The following is a 17,804-nucleotide window of genomic DNA, read 5'->3' as shown; positions in this document are numbered from 1 at the left end:
AATGTGATCCGACCAGGTAAGAGTGTCATTGAAGATGACACCAAGATTCTTCACTTTGGAGGAGAGCGGGATCACTTCATCCGAAAGATAAAGTGGATGCGGCGAAGGATTCCTACCTCTAGAGTGAATGACCAATGCATGAGACTTTTTGGCATTAAGCACAAGGCCATTGTTGTAGGCCCAGAGAATGATTCTCTCCAGATCATCATTCACCGCTCCAAAAGCGTATGATGAATGAGACGTATCCCCAGAGCAATAAACCTGTAGATCATCGGCATACAAGTGATATCCGCAGAACCTGAGAACTTGCGGGAGATCATTTATAAAAAGGGAAAACAGAATGGGCCCTAAAATAGTACCCTGAGGAACTCCGTGAGTGAGATCGAGGGGAGACGAGGTTGATTCGCCGGACCTCACCACCTGGGATCTGGAAGCAAGGTAAGATGAAATGAGACGGACGGACACCGTAGAAAAGCCAAAAAGTATCTCAAGTTTATTACAAAGTAGATTGTGAGGGATGCTGTCAAAAGCCTTAGAGAAGTCAAGGAGGACCAGAATGCTGAACATGGCTCTATCGAAAGACAATGCAATGTCATGATTAACTTTAAGGAGAGCCGAAACAGTGCTGTGATTCTTGCGAAATCCAGACTGAAATTCACATAAGAGATTATAGCGTTCCAAATGTGCAGACATCTGATCCAGAAGAATGATCTCAAGAGGCTTTGAGAGGGCGGGCAAGATACTAATTGGTCTGAAATCCGAGGCAGACGCGGGAGTAGCCACTTTCGGGATAGGAACAACAACAGCTCTCTTCCAAGCAAGTGGGAAAGAAGAAGAGGTGATTGCAAAATTAAAAAGGTCTGTGATACACGGGAGTATAACAGGTAAAAGAATACGGATAAAATCTAGGGATATTCCATCAATTCCAACCGCCGAAGATTTAACCCGCAACACAGCTGAAAAAACAGCTTGTGAGGTAACACACTGAAAATTAAATTTCGGAACTACAATCTCTGAAAGAGTAGGGTAAGGACAATTCCGGTGAGGCCCCATGGAGCAAAAAAACGAGTTAAGCTCGTTCGGATCAGCCTCAGATGAATTTGAGGCCTTTTTTAGTCCCAGTCTGCCCAAATTGCGCCATAAGACGGCAGGTTCAAGCGACGAATTCAGTTGTTGATGGTAGTATCCAGACTTCGCATCCCGTATTAAAGTTCTCATCTTATTACGTAAGATCTTAAAGGAGGACCAATGAGAAGGCTGACTAGACCTTTTCCATTCCCTATAAGCTCTATCAGGGTCACGGATGGCTTTCAAAAAGTGCGGACTCATCCAAGGGGCCCTTTAAACACAAATTTAATTTCAAAAACAAATTTAATTTCTTTACTTGCCATTTTTGATTTTTTCGCTTACCATTTTAGATTTTTTTCCTTATCATTTTGATACATTTAATTACCATTCTTGATTTTTTTTACTTACCATTTTAGATTTTTCTACTTACCATTTTAGATTTTTCTACTTACCATTTTAAATTTTTCTACTTACCATTTTAGATTTTTCTACTTACCATTTTATATTGTTTCACTTACCATTTTAAATTATTTTTTATTTACCATTTTAGATTTTTTTACTTATCATTGTGATTCATTTACTTACCTTTTTATATTTTCTACTTACCATTTTAAATTTTTTTTACTTACCATTTTAGATTTTTTTTACTTATCATTGTGATTCATTTACTTACCTTTTTATATTTTCTACTTACCATTCCTGTTTTTTTTTACTTACCATTTTAGAGTTTTCTACTTATCATTTTAGATTTTTTTACTTACCATTTCAGATTTTTTTGCTTACCATTTTAGATTTTTTTACTTACCATTTGTGATTTTTTTACTTACCATTTTAGATTTTTTTACTTACCGTTTTTAATATTTTACTTACCAATTTTGAATTTTTACTTACCAATTTCTTTTTTTTACTTACCGATTTTGAATTTTGATGTTCTACTTATAAATTTTGATTTTTTACTTACCAATTTTTATATTTTACTTACCAATTTTGATGTTTTACTTACCAATTTTGAAGTTTTACTTACCAATTTTGAGTTTTTACTTACAAATTTTGATTTTTTACTTACCAAATTTACACTTTTTACTTACCATTTTTGAATTTTTTACTTACCATTTTACCAAAATACTTACAATTCTGCTGCAGCCTTTTTTCTTTCGTATTTTCGCCACAAGTGCCCCATCTGAATTTTCACTTTTATCCACTATCACTTCTTGCAATAGGAGAGTTTTCACAAAGTCCACTGTGATCGTTTTTGCTGAGTTTTCAATACCCAGAATCATCGGCTTGTATTCACTTGGCAAACCAGCGAGCATTAACGATCCCGCTACTTCTTCATCAATGTTAAAACCCGCCACTTGCACTTTCCCGTACAATTGATTCATTTTAGTCACATACTCTTCCATAGAAGCACAATCTTCATATTTTAGTGAAACAAATTGTTGAAGGGTCGCAACTTTGCGACATGTTCCACTGTCTTTGAAAGATGACTGCAAGGAATCCCTTGCTTGCTTAGTGGTGTCCTTTTTTGAAATGTAGGAGTAAATTGAGGGATCAAGAAGCAGCGTTAATTCACTCAAAGCCTTCAAATCATTGGCTTTATCTGTTGCATTATTTTCAGCTGGTTCTGATGGAGTCCATTTCCACAGAGTTTTTATCACAAGCCATGATCGTGCACCAATTTCCCAATTATCAAAATTTTCCCTTCCCTTTAGTCTCTCAAAAGGAAGATTTCCGACTGTAGAATATTTTCTTTATATCTGACGTTTGAAAGCTTTGTATCGCTGTTATTTTAATTTAAAATCTCTTTTCTACTTTATTGGTAGATTAATTTTTCATGGATGTTCGGTTGTTTATTCAAAAAAAAAAAAATGCCGCTCTTGAATTTTATTGCTCGAACTCAAGGAGTGAGCAAGAATATCCTCATTTCTTTGCAAGAGAAGATTCTAACTCAATTAAAAAAAGGAGTATAAAATAGTTTGGTATGTCAACTTGTTCATTTTCCTCTTCAGAAAATTTAAAGAAATCTAAGAGAAGATTAGTGAAAGTGAAAGAATATTGTCTAGGGAAGATTAGTGAAAATAAAGAATTATAAAGATGCACAAATACAAAGAAAAGTTTAAAATCCACGAGCTTTGTTACAAAAGACTTTCAATTTTGCAGGAAACGTATAATTTGTTTGAAGGACTCTTATATTTTTATCACAAAAATTATAGTAGAACATTTTAATATCCTTTTAGAATTTTATAATAATATTCCTGTGGTCTTTTAGAATCAGTATATCAAAAAAGAAACAATAAATAATGATAGAGTGTTTAAAAAAATCTTTTCTTATGAATAATGCCCAATTTTAATATTTTCTATTATCTTTTTCATCCCCCCTGCAAATATAATTTATAAGTATAAATAAAATTTAACCACTAAGGGGGAGGCTTTGATCGTTCGCACATACGCTACCTTCAGACACTTCATATTTCTCCCATATTCCTTTATGAATCTCACATATGGCTATATATTATAATAGCTAGCCAAAAATCCCATCTTTCCTGAAAAAATTGAGAGTCTAATCTAATCCTTTTTTCCTAGTTTCAGGAAGCAAAAAATAAAAACAGGTCCAAAACTGTAATTTTGCTGTGTAATATTTCATACGATTGTGCACAATTAATATCACTTTTCTGAAAAACTACTATCACAGAGGGTAGAAGGGTTATTAGGGATCATATTTAGGCAAAAATCTTTTAGGCTGAAGAGGCACTTTTTGTGGGTGGAACAAAATTCACAAACTTGACTCAGATTCATCGATCGCACATAGAAGACATGGCTTCTCTCACATTTTCCATGAAACTTCATTTTAGATGCGATCCCTCATATTCACATCTATTGTAATCTACCGATTTGATCCACCACTAAAAAGTAAAACTTAAAAATCGTAAAGTTGATAAACAAGAAGTAATTTGACTCAAATAGGCTGCAGTTGAGTAATTATTAAGCAATTTTGCATTTCTTTGATATAAAAATATTTTTCAAGCTTGCACAAACTGAATGTGCAATGAAAGAATCGCATCTGCAATAAGCTCATACAGTTTACAACTGGTTTTTGACAATCTTTGACATAACCTCACTTTTGTGTTGTTTTTCAAGTCAAACAAAAAAAATTGTCCGTGAGAAGCTGTTTTGTGAAAATTTTAGCCTGTTCACCTGCTGAAGCTCAATATCTGTGCTAAATCCCGATTCCGGTAGCTGCCAGGAACACAGAAATCTTCAATGATGCGCATTCAAACGTTTTTGTGCATATCCGGCTCCGTGGAGGAATGGTGGAATCTTGTGTGGTCTTCTCGCTTGCAGAGTTTTAGTCAATTTTTAGCTTTAAAAACTTATTGATTCGTGTAAATTTGGTGATATTTGGACATTTAAAGAAAGTATTCATCAGATTTAACCGTTTCCGGGGTGAAATTCTCGTAGAATCAAGCTAAAAAATGGTTTTTAGTGTCAATAAAACATCTCTCAGAAAAGTTCCAAAAAAGTGATATTAAAATGTTTTATTCCTTATAAAAATGATTTAATCAAGTAGATTAGAGTTCCCTTTAAACAATGATGTGCAACTTTTAAGTGTCCGCTGCAAAATTTACGGTGAAAATGGGGTGTTCAATGATGGCGTGAATCGTGTGCGAAAATAGAAACTTGATTCATCTATCGGACAAATCGTCATTAAATTTTCATTTTCCTCTGGAGGAAAATCTAAGGATTTCCTGGGATTTTGTGGGGTGGGATTATGAACCTTATAAGTAAGACATTTTTTGGCATAGTTGGAGAATTCATACGGTTTGCATGGTAGTCAGAAAAAATCACTGAACTTGAGCATCATTTTTGTGTGCAAAAGTTCAAAGCCTCCCCCTACTCAAATTTGCAATTTATTGAAAATTGTGATTTTGTGAGAAATAATTACACATGAAATTAGAAAATTTATTTCTATTTACTTTTTTTGAGAGCTTTTCGATAAAAGAAGCTCTCTCTAGTTCTGTATTCATATTTTGAACTTGGAGCCCCAGTATCCAGACAATCGCTTGACCTAGGTCGGATTTTATATACGTTCTGAAAAGGTTTTGACATCAGCTAGAACATACTAAAATTTCAGCTCAATCGGATGAGATTTTTGTTTTGACAGATATCCAAAATGGCGGACAGAAACGTCAAACCAAGATGGCGATCACACCATCTTGTAGATCTCGGTCATTTTAACTTAAATTACCAAAAATTGCATAATTTTTAGCCGAATACTTCTATAATAAAGCTTTATAAAGACCATTATATGCAATTTTTTAACATAAATCATGCGTTCTTAGGAAGAAAATAGTAAAAAAAAAAGTATTTTTATAAAAATAATGAACAAAATCGAAGTGGATTATTCTAGCTAGATAAATTTAGAAATATATTTGGGCAATTAACTTTTCTGAAATAGATTTTGGAATTGCATCTTCACATAACTTTTTCGCGGAGTCGTTTTTTGACAAAATACCTATACGAGCATTTCATTGACTATTACTGAAACTACAAGAATCCTTTTGAGGATCATTGTACCTTACTTGGTACTCAACATATCCCTATATACTTTGACATGGTAGATCGGATCGGCGAAGACTATCAATAAGTGCTAGAATTATTTAAAGTCTCACGAACAGCAGAGTGCAAAGTCACCCGCAACAAGGGTAATAATAAATTCGATTATATATAATATATTATATATGTGAAGTGAGTGTATTTGGCTTTATTTTTCTAATAAAATAAAGTTAAATAAATTCCATTTAAAAATGAAATATTAAAAAATCTAGAGAGAAATTTTTCTGTCGAACTTTTAAGTGTTAAAAAACTAAAGAGCTGATTTTTTGAAATTTTGCACTTTCCTTCTAAGTAAATTTTAATTAAATAAATGTAAAATACTCCAAAAATTGTACTTTGATTTTCGAAAAATTTAAAATTTTGTCAAAAATCTTTCGTTCAGTAAGAGTACAAGCTTCACTTACCTGCTAACAAAAAAATCAGTTTTCTGACTTCAGAATAACCGTCAATAAGGAATGTGATGTGCCTTTGAACGAAAAAATATTGTTCAAAATTTAAAAATTTTTCAGAGGAACCCGCAAAATGAGTTCTATTTTCCACTAAAAATAATTTCTTATTTAGTTAGCTTCTGTGTGAATATGACGTCAATCGAAAGTCATTGGCTGTAGCGCAAACTGGATCACCACCGAACATAGGGTAGCACCGAACAGTCATTTTTATTTCTAAACCAATTGAACTATGACGAAAAGTGAACAAACGTACTTACAGTATCTACGAATTCATACAGGTCTCGTCCTCTGAAGTTTAATATCTAATTTAAAAAAAAATGGTGCTACTCCATGTTCGGTGGTGCCCCAGTTGCCCCTACCGCATATACTTAGAATAACTGTAATTTAAAATAACAATAAAGAATAGTACTTCCTTGCGATAAGACGTTAAGCTTTTTATTAAAATAGTATTTTGACTTAATTTAATACATAAAAGGTCTTTCTACAAAACAAACCTAAAGAGTTAACAAAAATTCAACTTTACACAAAATGCTGGTTCTCGTGAGACTAAAAACCTCTTTGTTTTTCACTACCGCTTTAAGAGGTTGTTAGAGTGTTGATTAATAGCGCAGAGGATCATCAGTGATGATCTCTTGAAGACGCTCTTGCTTTCATTCCAGAAGAGACTGTGAACGAGTTTGACGCCTCGCCTGGAATCACTCCGGGGCTCACCGAAACGACCAGGTGGACGGGTATCTTCTTTGAGCAGAAAAGTTATTGCTAAACGTAATGAATTTCACTTTCATTTTCAGTTATTGTTTCACGACTGTACCAGTGATTCCAGTACCAGCCTGTGTGGTTCTTTTGCGCAACATGTAGCAAAATTTTAATGGCTATTTGATGGAACCCGAAAAAATAAAAGATGTTTATTGAGACGTTTTAAGGTATCATCTTTTTTTCCACAGAAATGAATTTGATCTTTTGTGTATTGAAAGTGAAGACAGAGGAAGTGTCTTAAAAAGTATCGGTTTATACTTAAAATGGAGTGTCTCTGAAGGCGCGGAAGAAATTGTATGCATGCAATGTCTCGCTGAGGAAATATTTCCACCTTCGCATTTGTCGCTCCATCGTTATTTCCTCAAGTGCACCATCTCATTAATTTCTTCATTCACCTCCCTTTCATCTCGCTGCTAAAATCGCACATTCTCATCACAATTAAACTGGCAATATGAGCTCATTTCCGCATTTTTGCCACAGTCGAAGCAGGGCACGAGGGAAGATACCGTGCAAAATTGTCTTGAGGTATACCATGTGAATTATGGAGCGATAATGGCTCATCAAGAAGGCACCAAGCAGTAATAAGACGGAGAAACGCTAGCTAAAGGCACTCAATTTCAATTAAACTCATCACAACACGAGGTTAGATAACAGGTCGAAAGGTGGGGACCAGAAGCAGGCGAGAGATTGTAAGATGAGTGTTTTGTTGAGCCTTATTTTAACTTTTTAGTTAGAGCATCCAGCAATTAATTAAACCATGTAATCAATATATCCTGAATTTAATGCGTATTTCATTGAGACACTTTGACATTATTGCAAGTCATATGCCCTAAAATGTTATAACATTATTCGAAGGGAGAATGATACAAATATTGATTATTCAATGAGATCGTAATTCATTTATGGACCACTTTTTAACCTGCAATTGGCGTAAGTGATGTAATTATTTAAATTTATAATATTATATGATTTGAAACTCTTTCTTAAAATAAATATTGCAAAAAAAAATTGAAAAGAACAATCGTTTAAAAAAAACTATTTTGAAGGTATTAAGTGCTTTCGAAAAAATGCGTGCGAAGAAGAAATAAACAAGGCAATTAACACCAATATAAAAATCTCAAATTCGATGCATATTTTAATAGTCAAATAATCAAGCATTTTCAATGACATTATTAATTAATTTGCAACCTCATCAACAAGCTAATCGCATCTTAGAGCACCTTTTAACTACTTTATTTTTGTTTGCAGCTCCGCACGTGATAATTTATGTGCGTTATGTTTTATCGTTTGGCGCTGGACATCCAATCTTTTCATTAATGTCCACCTCTTGACATCAATTGTGTCCAATGGTGATTTATGACAGTCAATTAGCATTTTTCTTGGGCAAACTCTGTGGTCCCGGAGTGCGTCCGATTGGCTCTTAAACTGTCTCATATGTCGCTAACCATCTCATCGGCTTTTGTGATGCCCCTCAAGAAAATGCGTGCGATGCGTACGAGTTCCTGAATAATGCATGAAGATACTACGACTGGCCACACACCCATTTTTTCCATCCACAATTCCATCGCTATCTTAGGCCCCGATGGTCCATAAGTTGATTAAGTAAATTGCGTTACAATTATGTTAATCGAGTGATTTGTGGCACGAGACGATGCCACCTTTCAATTAAGTGACGATTAGAGTGGGCACCTATTCAAGTTCGATTGAGAAAGAATCTATTTTGGGGCTAGTCCCATCGAAAAGTGCGTCTATTCGTCCACCCTCGCAATGTAACGCATTCTATGCACGATCTGTTTAAAATGCCTTTGTTATACTTTGGCTAACATTTATGGAACTGCGGGTTTTCTTTTGACACCTATTTGGATTGAAGTGTCAATTTTGAAAAATTTGTTTAGGATTTGAAATTATGCAATTTAGCAAAAACATCGAAACTTCCGCGAATTTTATGTAAGATTGCTCAAGTCTTTAACATTAGAATTTTGATCTCAACTTTTAACTTTAAGTATGCAATTTTTTTAGAGACACTACTGGGCCAAATGTTAGGTTGTCACAAAAGGGAGGTGTGCGGAAGAGCGGGTATCTTACTTGCCAACGAACAGCCCCAAAGCCATTCAGACATGGTTACTAACTTGGCGTCAGGTGGCAACCGCCCATAAAACTTAAAGCCAAAAATTTTTGTTTTCATTGTACATCATGACAGTCACAACCAAAAGAAAAAAGTATAAAGTTAGGGCGTCCCCCGTAAGCGACGACGGAAGCAATAATAAAACTAGGGCACCCCCCTCGAAGCGACGACGGAAGAAATAAGATTAGCGTGAATTTTAAAATAAGAGTGGCCACTTGGAACGTGGGTTCACTCACTGGAGGTGGCCAAGAACTTGCCGAAACCCTGTGTAGGCGATGTGTGAACATTGCCTGTGTTCAGGAGACCAAGTGGAAGGGATCGAAGGCGAGAAAGTTGGGAGACGGCTACACATTGCTCTACTACGGAGTCGACCCTAAGATTAACGGTGTCGGGATAGTTCTGGACGAAGAGATGAGAAGCCGCTTGGTTAATGTTGAGAAGATAACTGACAGGCTTATGGTAGTGAAGATCGCACTAGATAATGAGCCATGTCTTAATGTAATCTCAGCCTATGCCCCACAAGTAGGATGTAGTGAGCTAACCAAAATGGAATTTTAGAACGATATGGAACTGCTCCTACAGTCCATTCCACCACAAGAAAATACGCTAATATGTGGCGACCTCAAAGCTCATGTTGGCTCCCAGAACGCCAACTACCCTGGAGTACATGGAGGACTGGGTTATGGTGTGAGTTGGAGGCATACAACCATTCGGTCGTGAACACCTACTTTAAAAAGAAAGACGATCATCTCATCACTTACAAGAGTGGAAACACGGCAACGCAAATTGACTTCATTACGTGCAACAGGGACATCCTGGGAAAATTCAAAGACTGCAAGGTCATCCCGGGTGAACCTTTGACGACACAGCATAGACTGCTTGTGGCTGACTTGAAAGTTGTGCAACAGCGTCATAATAGAGTCAATAAAGGACCGCCGAAGATCCGGTGGCACAAAATGGAGTCATGCGTTGACTTTATTCTTGAGATAAGGAGCTTTCTACGACTACATTACCACGGCACAGCAGAGGAGATGTTCACGATGATCACGAAAAACCAACGTGGGTTTGAAAAAGGAAAATCATCAACTGATGCCATCCACTCCATTAGAATTCTAATGGAGAAATACAAAGTGTCATTAAAAGACTTACACATAATCTTTATTGATCTGGAGAAGGCATTTGACCGCATCCCTAGAAAGCTCATCTGGGAAGCTCTTCGAGCAAAGGGCGTACCAGAGGGCTTCATAAATGTAATAAAGGATATGTACTATTAGGTCACGACGCAAATACGCGGCTTGACTGGAGTTGGAGTGTGGGTTGGGGTGCATCAGGGTTCGGCTCTAAGTCCATTACTCTTCATTGTAGTTATGGATTATTTAACTTCCTCTATCCAGACCGAAGCGCCGTGGACTCTGCTCTATGCAGACGATGTGGTGCTGGTGGATAAAAACAGAGATCTTCTACAATGTAGACTAGATCTCTGTAGGGAGAAATTAGAGAGTGGTGGTCTTAAAATCAGTCGCTCGAAGACCGAATACATGCACCTCAACTTCAGCGGTAACTCCGAGGACTCGGGATCTCTATCTTTGGATGGAGAGGATTTGCCCAGAACCGACAACTTCAGATACTTGGGCAGTATCCTGTCTCACAATGGTTTTCTGTTGCTGCAGATGTAGCACACAGGATATCAGTGGGATGGATGAAATGGCGGCAGTTCTCCGGTGTGTTTTGTGACCGAAGGATGCCACCAAAGTTAAAAGGCAAACTGTACAAAACCGTGGTTCGCCCCGCAATGCTTTATGGCTCAGAGTGCAGAGCAGCCACTAAAGCCCATGATAAGAAACTTCACGTAGCAGAAATGCGAATGTTGAGATGGTCATCGGGAGTCACCCTCAAAGATAGGGTGCGCAATGAGCACGTGAGGGGCAGCATGCAAGTGGAACCAATTGGCGAGAAACTTGCAGAATCGCGGTTGAGATGGTACGGTCATGTGATGCGGCGCCCGGAGGATCATCTAATAAAGAGAGTTCTCGATGAACCCCACTAAAAGAGAGGTCCGGGTCGTCCCCCTACCACTTGGCTCTCCACTGTAAAAAAGGACATGAGGTCTAAAGGACTCGAAAGTGAAACGACCCAGGATCGCGCAACCTGGCGAAGATGTACAAGGAGTGCCAATGCCAACCCCACTTAGTGGGAAAACTGGCAAGGTGTTTGTGTGTGTGTGTGTGTGACACTACTGGGCCAAATATCGGACAGTTTGCAATATCGCACACTTGTTTTATTCCTCAAAAATGTTCGTAAAATTTGACAAAAAATGTTCGTAAAATTTTGTCATTTGTTCGTATTTGTTCGTAAATTTTTGTTTGTCTGGCAAAAATTTACGAACAAATGACAAAATTTTACGAAAATTTTTTGTGTGTTTACAAATATTTACAAACCAATGTTTGTAAAAGTACAAAAAATGTTCGTCAAATGATCATTTTACGAATTATGTTTGTGAAAAAAGTACAAAATTTTACGAACTAGTTTGTAGGTTATATGATTCACGAGCATTTCGTAAGTCCTCCAAAGGATTTCAGAAACATTTACGAACAATTTTACAAAATATTTTTTTCTGGGTATGATAAACTACTTTTTAAGGTAGTTAAAATAATTAAGCTTTCCTCGTTTTCCATGTTTCATATGTACCGATCCTTCTATAATAAACTACAATTTTGTTTTAAATTTTTTCTGTTGAAGTTTATCGACAAATATTAGCACGAACTTATGCAGAATTTTAATCACAAAACGCAGTATTTGCAATTTTCAATCTCTATTCTTTGGAATAACTGATAAAAGAAGAATATGAGACATAAAAAATCCACAAATACAAACAATCATTAAAGAATTAATTTTTGGCTATAAATTATAACTGTCCGTACAGCACAAAATTTAAATTGATGCTTTGAAAAATGCTTATTGTAGGGTAAATTACCTAAAATATAGTTGAAGATTGAAATTAGTAAATGAATTGGACTTTGTCCTCAGCTCACAGAGATCTTCTCAAACCACAAACCTAAAATATAATTGAAGACACAATTTTAATAAATGAGTTGATTGTCCGGAAGTCCGGAAGTGTCTTATAGAGGTTGTAGAGGTTACAAACCTAAAATTAGAAAGAGACTTTGACTAGTTCTCTATGGGGGCGATATCCGGATCGAAAGCGCCCTTTTCCAGCTGTTTTCTTCTGCGATCTTGGGATGACCTTTTCGACCTTGACGACTTGACGATATTGCTGATTTGATGAGTAAAATTGCGTATTTTTCTTTCCACCACCACTTCTTTATTTTCCACAAATGTCCTTTTTTCCTTTCCTTTTTCACAAACTCCTCACTATCCTTTTCCTATTCAAATTATTCACCTTTTTTCACTTCACAATTTTCTTTTCCTTTTCCTCTCACAAAAATTAGGCTGCGTACATACAATAATTTGACAACTTCCACTCCTTGTTTACATTTTCTAGCAGATTAGGGTTTCAATTTTTCGGAAAATTTCAATTATCTAATTAAATTCATTTTTAACTTTTCCATTAAAAATAAATGAAATGTCTTGCAAAATAATTAGAAATTTCAATTCTGAACACTTATCATTACCACTAAGATCTCATTTTGGCTATAAAACGACATTTTTCTAGAGGTACCACCTCAGTCTTTAGATATATTTTAAACATTTATGTATTAGCGATGAAGAAGTCAATTTTTTTGTCTTTCGCAACTTTGATTACGATTAATGTGATTGTGGCAAACCCTTGTAGAAAGTTACCAGAAACCTATCCTAAACAATGCTGTCAATTTCCCATGCCTCTAGATGATGCACTTGTTGAGTCCTGCATGGAGCAGTATGGAGCCCAAACCATTCGAGTAATGGAATCTATTTTAAGTGGAGGACCTCTTCGAGGAGGTGTGAGTGCTTTCATCTTAAATTCTTATAAAAAAGAAAATTTTAAAACAGTTTTATTCTAGTGCGTAGCCGAATGTATTTCAAACGTGACCAACTTAGTTAATGGAAAAGATATTAATGTGGAACTTCTAGTATAACTGGATTTAAGACGATAGCAGAAGGAATGCCTGAGTGGGAACTTGTAATTGAGTCGGCTATAACACAATGTGCTGGAATTGTCAAAGAATTAGGTCCACAATTCGATGAAGCAGTAAAACTTCCCCCACTAGATCCTGCTGATCCTATCTGTACCGCTGCACCAGGATTCATGCTCTTCTGCATTGAGAAAATTCTTTTCAATGTGAGATAATTATTTAATATTCCTCCTAGCTTGAGTTTAATAGTCTTAAATTTTGTTTTGTAGGCTTGTCCAGCAAAATAAGCATCAGAATCAGAACAGTGCGATGCTCTCAAAAAATACATAGAAACTTGTCCTGTGGGCTTCTAAAATGGATCTTGTGTAGAAGCTAAACATGCTTTTAAAACGAAATTTAAATTTTGATATAAAATTTTAATTGACAAATAAGTCTTTTTTATAATGCAACTGTTATTACAGGTGAAGACATGATGAGAACATCTATTTTAAAACTTTATTGAAAGTGATGAAATGGAACGAGAGTGTAAAAAGACGCACAAGGAAACCAATAAGATAATCAAGAGACGAGATAATTTATATGACCTACAAAATTACCGGCTTCTTCTGATCGATGCTACATCGCGTGCGACAAGCAATTGGCATTTGCGTGAATTTTCCACCTTGTCTCGCAACGTTCAACATATTATCGATAGCTATACAATAAAAGACCGGTCAGTCAATTAAGATGATGTCAACACTCTCATTTTGTTTGTTATGATTTAACGTGATTTTGAAATGAATGTAAATACTTTGGTCATCATCTTAAAATCGATGCCTCTTTTGAGAATTCACCTTTTGTCTCCACATTCACGAATGATAATCTTATCTCTATTGGCGCCACTAATTAGACGCAGAATTCCGGAGAAAGTTTTTTTAAACATGGATTTTGAGTGTCTTCCTCAAAAAATTTTTGACCATTTCACTAAAATGTGATTGACACGTTGAGAATTGGCGAAATGAGCATTAAAATATATTCAGAGAGGAGGTACCGCTCCAAAGAAATTGCATCATTTTTTGTCACATCCAAGGGTACCTCACTTCAAGAAATTTGTACACCTCGTTTTTCTTTCTTTTTTTTCTTTTTTTTCCTTTTTTCTTTTTTCTTATTATTAAAAAAAAATCTTCACTTTTTAGCTGGTTTTTTATTTACTTTATAAAAACTTCTTTTGAGTTGTACTTCGTTTACAAGCGTGTCCTTTTCCAATCTTAAAGTTTTCCTTATTTTGTGCATAAGGACCAAAAACTGAAATTTTAGCTCTTCGTGATTGATCGCGATTTTCCTTGCGCTCTCTTCCATTTCTTGGATCTTTGAAAAGCCACTTTCTTGGGAATATCTCAAAAACTAAAACTATCGATACTTTTCATTTTTGGATATGTTTTAGATGTTACCAAGGTGGATATTTTGTCCTCAGACACCAATATCATCCAGAAATTTCTTCTTGGAATTTAGAAGATAAGTGTTTAAACTCTTATACCAGTGAATTTCAATATAAAAAAAAATACAAGTAAGAATTGATTAGGCTTGTAATTTTTTTTTGTATTTTAAATTCAAATACAAATTTTTAAACATTTTCTCATTTTTTTCCTTTGTTTTTCTTTCTTTTTTTTCTTTTTTTTTACTTTTCTTTTTCTTTCCGAAAACTTTTCTTTTCTTTTTTTTTCTACATTTTGTACACTTTTTTCAAGTGAGGTTCCCTTGGTCACATCTCTACCAATCAGGAGGGGAATTCTGTAACGCTCTGGCAATGCCATGTGACAAATTGGGTTCGAATCTTTAGGAGAGCTTTTTTCGAAAATGCGATTCTGTAGCCGTGACATTGCCATTTTAGCTCACGTGGCATTGTCAGAAGTCACATATTTGAGATTTCTGGCAATTCAAATGACAATGAATGTTGTTAAACAAATCAACCAAGACGTACTGTATTTTCATAAAATCATCAAGGGATTTCATTAAAAAATCAATGAATTGCATTTTCGAACTCATATGATATGACAAAAAAGCTCGAATGGCATTGTCAGGCTTCGAACTCACGCGTGACAATGCCACGAAAATTACAGAATTCCCCTACAGGGCCCATTTACTTTGCAACCTGCCCAGACACTCTACTTATCTCTCATGCCCAGAAAACACCCACGAATCGAGTTGTTGGGGAGATACATACATTTACTGGGAGTGAAAGTTTTAGGGTTCTTGTGAGGTAATAAACGATATAAGAGATCAATTCCAACATAATTGGGGCTTACGTGATGCTTCTCTTTAATTCGACAACTTCATTAATTAACTCATTTCCCAAATTCCTGTTTTCGGCACGATCGTTAAATGTTCAAGTGAAATATGAGAAGACGAAGTTTCTTGGGCTGAGAGCTTCTGGTATATTAAAACGCATATCCTACAATGTTTCCAAGAGGCCGCCAAGCGAAGTCTCTAAAGTGTATTCTGTAAACTTAGGACGGGGTTTATATACAACATTATATCTAAAATTTAACATAGTTTGCCGACCTCCAAGTAATATATGTGTAAGAATTTAATTATCTAAAAAGTTCTTTAGACCATTTGTAAAGCATTGATATAACAAAACTCCCAACTTTAGTTATAACAAACTTCTAAAGGAAGTAGAGGGAAGTGGGGCATTTTTGAAATTGAGATTTTTCACCTATTTTTAAATAAAATTGAGTTTTATCGTGATATAATTTAGCTTCACAAACAGATTGAGAAGCTAAATTGCATTATGATATGGCTTAGTTCCACTTAAACATAGGAGAAAATCCGAATTTCAAAAGTGCCCCACTTCCCCCTATGGCCTAAAAACTAATGTAGCTCCCCAAAATACGTAAATAGTATTTTTGTCGAAAAATCTTGGAAATATTGACCATAGTTCTGTATTCGAAACTGCTTTATTAAAATAATTACAAAGTGAAATAGGGGTTTCCGAAAAGTAGAAAAAGTTTAAAAGATTTCGTGTTTTAAAAATAACTTCTAGGTAGGACAAACTAGGCTAAAATTAGCCAACAAATCAATTTATTCATTTAATTCAATTTATGAAAATCTGATTAGTCCGTTAAATATTTTAGTACATAAGATGGCGGCAGTACTTGTGACCCCTTCGCAAAAAACTTCACTTTTTCTCACAAAATGATTTCGAAAATCCTCAAAATTAAAAATATTTGATGTGTTATGATAGCACATCACATTTTTGGGTTTTCAAAATAATTTTCTGACAAAAAATACGACGAGCCCGTAAATACACGCTATATAAAATGCCGCCACTCTATAGGGAGATGCTTCCTTTGAGTGAAGTGATTTGCTCAATATTCCTTTTCTAAATCAAACAATAATATCCTAAGGTGTGATTCCTTCTAATCACACCTATTGTAATCCTCGGATTTTCTCAAAGTGCTCCGATCGAGCTGAAATACACAGGGTATATGTTTTGAACATCCCTGATGCCGAAAATCATAAGCCGGTAATTTCGGGTCCGGCTGCCCTCCGTAGCACGCAATATCTTTGGCTTGGATAGAGATATCTTCATAATTCTTTTTATTAATATATCTACGCGAGCATACGACGATTTCTGTGCTATTAATTTTTTGAAAAACCGGTTCTAAACCGGTTAAAAATCACGTTTTGTAATTTATCTTGAAATCTAAACATGCGATTTTGAATTTTTTATGTTTATGTTGTAGTCCAGAAAATTTAGACCAATTTAAAAAAAGAAATTAAGACATTCGTCGAACGGTTCTCGAGATATTTCACTTTAAAGATTTCAATTTTAAGAATATTTGCTATTATCGTCAGGCGGGAAAAAAGCGGGAGAAGCGGCGTCGGACAAGCTTTCCCCATTATAACACTCTCTCACTCTCCCTTTCTCTCACTCTCCCTCTGTACATAGTCAGTCTATATTCGAGGATTTGTAAGGTGGCATATACAATTCACGATCTGCGATGTCTTTCGCGGATCTTCGCGGGGCGCGATGTCTTTCGCGGATCTTCGCGGGGCGCGATTTTTCTCGCGGATTTTCGCGGGGCGCGAATTTTTTCGCGGATTTTCGCGGGGCACGTAATTTTTCGCGGAGTTTCGCAGGCCGCGTATTTTTTCCGATTTTTTCGCTGATTTTTGCAGGGCGCGTAATTTTTTCGGAGTTTCGCGGATTTTCGTGAATTTTCGCAGGGCGTGAAATTTTTCGCGGGTCGCGTATTTTTTCACGAATTTTCGCGGGTTGCGAATTTTTTCGCGGATTTTCACGGGGTGCGTAATTTTTCGTGGATTTTCGACCAAAAACCCAATTTTTGACCAAAAACCCAAAATTTAGCTCAAAATGTTAATTAGAATCGGAGATAGAGGCCGGTCAATATTCGAACTTTGACCCCTTATAGCTCGGATCAGGGGTTCGACTTAAGTATTTTTTTTGATAGGTATAATCAGCGGCTACAACATACTAAAATTTCAGCCCGATGCACAATGGAATTTTTGAGTTTTTTAACTTAGAAAATTGAAAAATTTTCTTTTTAAAACTAGCGCCCCTAGCGATGAACTTTCGATGTTAGAAGGGGAAATGGCATTTCCAAAATGTCCTCACTTTTTAAATTCTAACAATTAGAACCGGAGTTATGGCCATTTTAAGAATTTTTTTTGTACTCTTATAGCTAGGGTCAGGGGGGTCGGGGGACCTTAAGTTTG

General features: G+C 35.8%; 2 protein-coding genes across 4 annotated transcripts in view; one reads left to right on the top strand and one right to left on the bottom strand.

The window, feature by feature from the left end:
• Positions 1-17,748, bottom strand: part of LOC129801711 (uncharacterized) — a 29,373-nt gene extending 11,625 nt beyond the window's left edge. Inside the window, exons 1-3 of one of the 3 annotated variants that reach the window (XR_008751722.1) lie at positions 12,158-17,736; positions 11,987-12,067; positions 6,475-6,508 (exon numbers count right to left, since the gene is read on the bottom strand). The gene's annotated coding sequence lies outside the window, so the exon portion shown is untranslated. Of the gene's footprint in view, positions 1-6,474; positions 6,509-6,544; positions 12,068-12,157 lie in introns of those variants that run through there. The other 2 variants (XR_008751723.1, XR_008751724.1) reach the window with 2 other exon arrangements.
• LOC129801718 (rhodanese domain-containing protein CG4456) overlaps positions 1-17,804 on the top strand; it is an 887,636-nt gene that overhangs the window by 383,806 nt on the left and 486,026 nt on the right. The gene's annotated exons all lie outside the window — the stretch shown is intronic.

This window comes from Phlebotomus papatasi, chromosome 2, assembly GCF_024763615.1.
Source record: "Phlebotomus papatasi isolate M1 chromosome 2, Ppap_2.1, whole genome shotgun sequence".
In the NCBI taxonomy this organism is placed as follows: Eukaryota; Metazoa; Arthropoda; class Insecta; order Diptera; family Psychodidae; genus Phlebotomus; species Phlebotomus papatasi.
The sequence above is the reverse complement of the archived record's forward strand: the minus strand, read 5'-3'. Positions and strand labels throughout refer to the sequence as shown.